Below are 8,194 nucleotides of genomic sequence, written 5' to 3'. Positions count from 1 at the left end.
CTTGTGCCTTTGCCCGATGTCTGCACACATCTTCAAAAGGTCGTCCTGCTCACCCAGGCTGGGCCCAGCCAGGGGCTCTCAGCCTCTCCTGATCATTCTTTGCCCCTGCTCAAAGGCCAGCCTGGCTTTTGTATATCGGTTGCATAGAGTTGCCTGCCCCCGGAGCTGATGCAGACTTACCTGTGAGGCAAGAGTTGCAGCTCACAATATTAACATCTTGAGTTTAGTCAGTAAACACCTACGCTTGGGTGGCCAACAGGAGCTTGCACCCTACAGCACTGCCTCAGTTCACTGCCATACTTCACTACACTCCACTGCCTTCTCCGGGGTGTCAGCCAGAGCGTCAGGAGACCCCAGATCCCTCCAAGAGATTCTCTCTTCTAAGCCCCATTCCCAATCTGTCTTACTCCTCTGCTGGCTGGGCCCTGAGCTTCCTTCCACTTCTAGGCTGAAGGCAGGCAGCCCCTGTGGCTCTCTCCCCTCCCACTCTGTGCATCTGGGTCTCTTTCATTTCTCTCCGTTTTTGCCTCCTGTTTCCATCCCAGAATTTTTATTTACTTATTGCAATGGTCACATTATGATAGGGCTTGTGGTGTGTGACAGGAACATGTAGGATGTTTTTCCCAGTTCCCATATTTCACTCTGGTCTGAGGTCGTGATGACAGGCAGGCTGTTCCCGTGTAGGCTTGTATATGTTTCTGCATCTCTCTCCACTCATCATCATACTCTGATGATACTCTGTGACCCTGTGTAGACACATGTCTTGGGCTGATTTCTCAGTCAATGTAGACTATACCTGCTAGAGTGCTGTTAGCCTGGGGCAGAGGCTCCAGAAAGACACATCTGCAAAGGTGGGTAGGAATCACCTCCGTGACCTTTTGGGAGAATAACTTAGCATTGACTATTACAGGGGGGCTTCACACAGTGCCCAGGTCCAGTAGCCACACATAGGCTGGGGTCCACAGTGGAGACCCCTGCTTATGATGGTTATTGCCACCATAAACACTTCCCAGGGCTGTTCAGTGAGAGTCAGACTCAGCCATGACCCAGTCTCCTGGGACAGCACCCCATCATCAGCCCCTGGGAGGGACAATCCTCCATCATCAGCCCCTAGGAGGGGATAGTCCCTATCATCAGTCCCTGGGAGGGGCAGCCCCCCATCGTCAGCCCCTAGGAGGGGCTTCAGTGCTTTCTACCTGCCCTAATCTGGCTCCTTCTCTGCCAGAAACAGGGTCTTGCTTCTCCCTGTCTGTTCTCAGTCTATCTCATCGTCCATGGCTATAGCCCTCAAGATGTTCCTACGAGCTATCCCCCAGGCTTGTCCCAAGCTGGCCCAGCCCTACATCCCCAAGAATAAACCGTCTTCTTTCCCTGACCTCAGACCTGAAGTTCCTCCCTCAGCCCTTTCCACTGAGGGTGGTGCCTCCTCTGGGCATGTGGTCCTGGGTAGTATGAGAAAGCCGGCTGAGAAAGCCATAGAGAACAACCAATTATCAGCATCCCTCCATGGCCTCTGCTTCAGCTCCTGCCTCCAAGTTCCTTCCTTGAGTCCAGGACTCCCCTCCATGATACTCTGTTACCTGAGAGTTGTAAAATGAAATAATCCCTTTTTTCCTCAAGCTGATTTGCGTCTTAATGTTTTTATCACAGCAATAGAAGAATAACTAAGACAGTATAGGACTGCATGGACCTGTGTCTCCCGGATGCCTCGGGATTTTCCATACTGAATCTGGGAAAGGTATGACCTCCTTCCAGAACCTGAGTCTTTGACCTTCCCGGCATTTTCTTCTCTAAAACAAAATAGTAAAATAAAACTTACAAACACTGTATGTATTGACAGTGTAGAACACAGCGTTTTGATACATAGAGGAACCATGAGAGGAGTAAGCAAGAGGCTCCACAGATCTGTGAATCACTTGGTCTGTGTGTCTGGAAGAGCAGGAGCCCAGGCTTTCAGCAGTGTGCAACATGCTACACTTGTTGCCAAGGACCTGGCCACAGAAGCAGCAGGCTCAGGAACTTGCCCCATCTTTTAACTGAAACTTGTATCCTTCCAACATTCTCAGGTACTCCACCCTCCTCTGACTCTGGAAAGTACCACATTAGGACTTTGCCTTTACTAGATTCCTCAGGTGGCATTTAGCATCCTGCATGTGGTTCTTTCCATTTGCCTGATGTCCTCTAGGTTCATTTAAGTCACTGCAATGGCAGGATTTCCTCCTTTCAGGTTAAATACTATTCCACTGTAATATCCGCCTCTCCCTGACGCCCCAGTCATCTGTTGTTGTTGGATTCCATTTCTTGGCTACTGAGAACAATGTGTCTATAAGCATGAGAGGGCAGAGGTCTCTAGTGTATTGTTTTATTTCCTTCCGATATAAGCTCAGTGAAAGGGATGGTGGGACCACACAGTAGCTGACTGGCTGTAGTTGGCTTTTTTGTTTCTTCTGAGGAACTTCCATAAAAAATTTCCATAATGACTATAGGAATTTGCATCCAGCCTGGAGTATACAAGAGTTCTCTTTTGTCTGCATCCTTGCCAACACTTGTTTTCTGTGTCTTTTCATTGTTACCGCCCTAGCAGGTATAGGCAAGTTGCCAGTTTGGGTTTGCATTTCCTTGGTGAGTCTTTTATCACCACCACCACCCCTTCCCCCTCCCCTGCCTGTCTGTGTTTTCTTCTGGGAACTGTCCACAGAGGTCCTTCCCTGTTTTCACTGGGGTTGTTTGACCTGTGGCCCTGCTTGACCTCCTTGCTGTGTCAGATAGCAGCAGCTTGTCTGCATAGCTCCCAGATATTTCCTCCTGGTTGTTTCAGCAGGTTGTTTCTTCTCTCTGTTGACAGATTCCTTTCCGACACAGGGGGCCTTTTTAACTTAGTGCAGCCTAATTTCTCTTCTCTTGATACTGTGGCTTGCACATTCAGGCTCATGTTCCCGGGACTTCCTTGGAAATACACCTGTGGCACTGCGGGCTGCTGGTGGGGTTGTAAAACAGGACATCTGTCGTGTAAACGGCACAGTGGTTCCTCAAACTAAAAATAGAATTTCTGTACCCTCTATCGATTTCACTTGAGGCATATTGCAAAAAGCTCTGGAGACAGCAAAGAGGTAAGAAGATTTGCACGGTTCTATTTATAGCAGCAGTATTTACAGTAGCCAAAGCGAAGAGACAACTATTTCTCAAAGGATACATAGTTGAATAAGCCAATCTGGCAACTATTTCTCAATGGATACATAGATGAATTACCCAATCTGCCCCGTGTAACTCAGCCTCACAGAGGAAGGATCCTGACCAAACCAGAAGGTGGATGAAACTTGAGGATTCTATTTTTATTTTTTTATATATTCACCATTATCATTGTGTAAGTGTAGTCATATACGTGCGGCCCTGTGTGCCAACGCATGCATGCCGTGCTGTGTATGTGGACATAAGAGGGCAGATTTTCTTTTTTCTTTCTGCTGTGGGATCCAGGGATCAGACTCAGGCTATTAGGTTTGCCCAGAAGCCGTCTCACTGGCCCTTGAGGGACCAGTCCATAAGAAATCCATTGTCATGTCATCCCAGTCACTGGAAGTCTCTGGGCGTGGGGATTCTGTGACTTTAAGGATGATTTTTGAAGAAATGAATACAGCAGATGTTGTAACCATTGTAGGCCAGGGTGGTGTGCATGGTCACTACCAGCCTAGGATCTGGGTTAGCAGACTGTGATGGGTTACTGACTGTGAGTGATTCCCACCATGCTTCCTTAGGTGACTGTCTCAGTGCCTCGCATTTATAGAGCTTTGTGAGAATCAAATGAGATAACACATGGAAAGGCTTTGTCACCACCAGGGTCAGGGCAAAGTAGTGTGTGTCATTCAAGAGGCATCTCCCCTCGCAGTGGGCTGATCCTAGGTTCTTGGAATGCGGGTCTCCCACAGAGTTCAGGCAATTAGAAGCCATGAACTACCTCAAGGAGATAATGAGGCTGCATTGCAAAATACAGCATGACTGCGGGACAGATGTGGGCTCCTTGAGTACGGTTGGATAGCCAAGGTATGAGCTGGGATAGCAACCTGCAGCAAAGCATCGGCAGAAGCCACCAGAAGTGAAGCCTGCAGCACCCAGGTGGGCCCTGGGCTTAGATACTGTGAACAGTGCTCACCTGTGGCAGGAGCTGACCTGAAGTGAGGTCAACTTGACCCACCTGGGTGGGCCCCTGGGTTTAGAACCCGTAAATAGTGCTCACCTGTGCTTGGCGCTTAACCGTGACTGGCTGAGAAGCTGACACTGGGCTATTATGACAAGTGGGGTTCTGGACAGCAGGTTTCATGCTTGGCTGAGGAAAGTTAGGGCCTGGTTAACACAGCTGTTGGTGACCAATGACTCACAGCTGGTCGTGACAAATCAGGGAAATGGAAAAACCCCAAGAGGGTTCATAAATATTTCCCTTATAAACTTCATTAACCATGTTTCTAAACGACCTGCAAAGTCTTGGTTCCCTTGTGGTAAGGAGGTTGGAGGGGGAGGGTGTCTCTCCTTCCCTGGCACATTCAGACCATGAGCGTGGGGAGCTAAAGTCTGTTTCTGCTGTACTGAGATCTGCTGTTGCTTGGCAGGCAAAATATGGTGATGATGGAGGTAGTGAGGGTGACAGGTTACAAGGAGTAAGGAGAAGGCAGTTGTGAACCCAAGGTTGTGCCCAGGACTCACTTTTAGATCACAAGTGGTGGGTGAAGCCAAGAGCATCATAGATCCTCTTGGATGCCTGCTGGGCACCAGAAGTGAGAGCACTTGGACTCAGCCTGATCGAGGCCTTGTCCCCATGTCACTCTCAGGAAGGGAGGAGACTCGAGTAGCTTCCTGGCCCATGCCAGCTCTAGGACTGGGGAGGGCCAGCTGGGAACTGGGAGCAGTGAGAACTCGTGGGGTCTGGTGCATGGCAGGGCTAACTGGGAGGATGGCAGAGGACCAGAAGCTGAGGGTCTCATCCCTGCTGTATTCTGAGGTTCAGAGAGGCTGTGAAAGTCCTATCCCAACAAAGCAGGCACGTCCAGTTAGACCATGGTGTGACCATTCATCTACCTTCCCCTCCCTCTCAGTCCACATGCTTCACGATCCCTATTAAGAGCTGAGGGCTTGGGGACCCTAGGGCATGGAGTGAAGGGTGTTCGTAGGGCTCAGCGGCAGGGAGGGCTACCCTGGGCCTGCAGCATCAGCTCCAGCTTCCGTTCTCCCTCGGATCCCTCGCTCGGAACTGACTAGCTCTGCTTTGTCTTGTGGTGTCCACAAGGAGCTCTGGGTCAGATTGTCAGGTGACATTGCATCAAGAACTCTCATGTCTCTGAGACCTATCTCCTTGTACCTCCTGCTTCACAGTCCAATTTCTCCAGCCCAGGTGCCCTACTATGTGCTGCATGCACAATGCCTTGTCAGGGTTGGGCATAGTGAGCATCTCCTGCTTGCTTCCTCCCTCCCCTCCCCCAAACCCCCAGACTTCCCCACCATGGTTTCCCCACACTACCCAGCCCCAGTGAGGATCTATGTCCAGCAGACGCTTCCTGTGCCTTTTGAAATATGGCCTACCCTGTATTCTGTTCCTCAGCGAAGGTTGTTGTGGTTGGTTGGAGGCAACATCAACTGGAAAACACACAGTGGATGAAGAATGCTTGGAATTTCATCCTGACGAAGGACGTGGATTTCCTACAACTGGTTATGAAGGAAAACATCTGAGGCCCCAAGGAGAGTGACCCGGGTCACTGTCACTCACACATCCCCAGACTGTTGACCCACCTTACCTCCCTGGCTCAGCTGCTCACGGGTCATAGCCAGAGAGAGAGAGCTTATCGAGTCTAGAATTCCGTGAACTCTCCCCTCCTTCTGGGGAGGCAAAGGCAGCCTCCACCTGGCCATTCCAGAAGAAGTTGCAAGCCCACCTGCCTGCTGCCCTCGGGCTGGGGGCCACATCGAGCGAGTTTGAGTTCTTCTCCTGCTCCACCAGCATCTCCCTCCCGCAGAAGTCAGGGGACAGCCTTCCTGCCTGCCTACATAGCAGTGGGTGTCCTGCTCCCCCAGGCACCAGTTCGGCATGGTCTGCTCTTCCTGGGGCAGCGACAATGTTGTCCGTGGGTTGACCACTTCCCCTTTCTCATAGAGACATATCTGAATAGTCATAAAGACTTTCTCCTGAAACTGTCCCTACACAGAGTTACCCTGCAGTTACTGAGAAGCGCCGGGCTCTTGGTGTCTCTAGCCCCTTCCCACCTGGGAGGAAGAGGATCATCGCTGACCAGTTCCCTTGGTTAGTAGGGGCCCAAGTCACCACCTTTACCCTCATGGGCGCGGTCTGAGCGCTGAGCTGTTACTGTCGCGCAGATGGACTCTACACTGATCTGCAGGGTCCTGCCAGACCCCGGGCACACCACTCCCTGCTCCTCGCCATTGGTTGGCAGCCACACAGGCCTCCTGCCATGAACTCTTGCCACCTGTACTCCCAGAAGGCATTGGGGTCCAGCAAGAGGTTCGGCTTTTTGGCTTTGGTTTGGCTAGGCTCCATCTGAGGCAGGCCGTGTGCCACAGTGCATCCCCCTGGGGTCTGGTGCTGAAAGGAACCACCATCCGACACACAGCCTCAGGTGTTCACATCTGTCTCCTCTGTGCCTCTCTGACCAGGGACGGCTCTCCTGCAGGCATCTGTCCCACAGGTGTCCAGAGAGTCATGTGTCTTTGTCCCCGTGGGCCTCCTTCCTCCAGAACGTTCCCTACCCTGTAGGGGCTGCACACATATGCCCAGACCTGTACCTGGAGGGGGAGGGGGAGGGGGAGGAGCAGACCCAGCATTCCACCTGCCTTGGCTCTCAGAGTTTGGCCTTTCCTCCATGCCCACCCAGCACTGAAACTCTGAGAGAGCACATATTTGAGACAGTCTCATGCTGGCCTTGAATTCCCTAGGTAGCTTGGGGCAACCTGGAACTCCTGATCTTGCTGTCTCTACCTGTGCTAGTGCTGGGACCACGGCTGGGATGAGGTGGCTTCTGGTTAGACAGAAATAGTTCTGCGTGTGCCGTCAGCAGCTATATAAATGTTCTTTTTCCCCGCTTGAGAGGAAAGTTTCAACTCTGGAAAATTACATTCAGGAAACTAGGGAAGTCTCTGCCCTGGGGATGTTTGAGATCTGTTTCCTGGGTTGGTCTCAGCCTACAAGGAGAATGCCTAACTCCAATGGCTTTTACGGCAGCCATTTGGGTGGGGGGGGCTCTGGCAGTGAGGAATACTCGTACCAGGCGGTCCTGGTTACGCAAGGACACGGCTATGACCAGGTACATGGCCCTCGTGACAGTGTCAGGAGCAGACTCCAAGCAGTGTTGTCGATAGGGCACACCAACTCCTAGGAAACAGCTTGGTCCAGCTTGCCTCGGTGACAGCAGATTCCACCCCCCTCACCTGGGTAAATTCCTTTCGAAGCGCCTGGAAGCCTGGTAACTGGGAGGGAGGGTTAAGAACCAGCTAAGTTATTAAAGCCTGAGACATAGTTGGCCAACCTTCCTGCTGGTGCAAGTCTGGAGGTCTGAGGGCCCGGGGCGGGGTGCAGGCCCAAACATACCCATCTCCAGCTTTCCAGCAATAAGTGGAGACCCTGTATCCCCACCCTACCCACCCCTGCCCCCAACACACAGTTGCCCAGCCTGATGGTGAAGACATCATTAGATCTTTGTCCAGAGTCTCAGGTGGACAAAACCTCTTGTCAATCCTCCTGCCTCAGTCTTCTGAGTGTTGGGATTGTAATCGAGTTGCTATGGTGGGTTCATTTAGAGTCTATAGCCCTTGAGTCTTCTACCCAGGTCTCCTCCTCCTCTTCCTCTTCCTCTTCCTTTTCCTCCTCCTCCTCCTCTTCCTCTTCCTCCTCTTCTTCCTCTTCCTCTTCCTCTTCCTCCTCCTCCTCCTCTTCCTCCTCCTCCTTCTTCTTCTTCTTTTTCTTCTTCCTCTCTCTCTCTCTCTCTCTCTCTCTCTCTCTCTCTCTCTCTCTCTCTCCCTCTGATGGAAAGAAAAACTGACTCTCCTCTAGTTCCCTCTTGTGGGTAGGGCCTGACATACCTGTGTCTCCCACCAGCACACATGGGTTTTGTGAACTTTGTTTATTAAATATACAAGTGAATGGATGACCTGGAAGACCTTCACACATCTAAAAAACAAATTCCACAGACTGTTACCT

At 51.3% G+C, this 8,194-nt stretch overlaps 1 long non-coding RNA gene across 4 annotated transcripts; it reads right to left on the bottom strand.

The window, feature by feature from the left end:
• Window positions 1-2,346: 2,346 nt before the first annotated feature.
• Window positions 2,347-7,256, bottom strand: LOC108350538 (uncharacterized). Of its 4 annotated transcripts, none has more exons than XR_010065574.1 (3): window positions 5,781-7,256; window positions 5,569-5,691; window positions 2,347-2,977 (listed from the first exon to the last, which is right to left on the bottom strand). It is a non-coding gene; the product is annotated as an uncharacterized LOC108350538 (long non-coding RNA). The 4 variants fall into 4 exon arrangements; XR_010065573.1 differs by having other exon boundaries at window positions 5,919-7,256; XR_010065571.1 differs by having other exon boundaries at window positions 2,347-5,691.
• Window positions 7,257-8,194: the final 938 nt, after the last annotated feature.

This window comes from Rattus norvegicus, chromosome 3, assembly GCF_036323735.1.
Source record: "Rattus norvegicus strain BN/NHsdMcwi chromosome 3, GRCr8, whole genome shotgun sequence".
Classification (NCBI taxonomy): domain Eukaryota; kingdom Metazoa; phylum Chordata; class Mammalia; order Rodentia; family Muridae; genus Rattus; species Rattus norvegicus.
The sequence above is the reverse complement of the archived record's forward strand: the minus strand, read 5'-3'. Positions and strand labels throughout refer to the sequence as shown.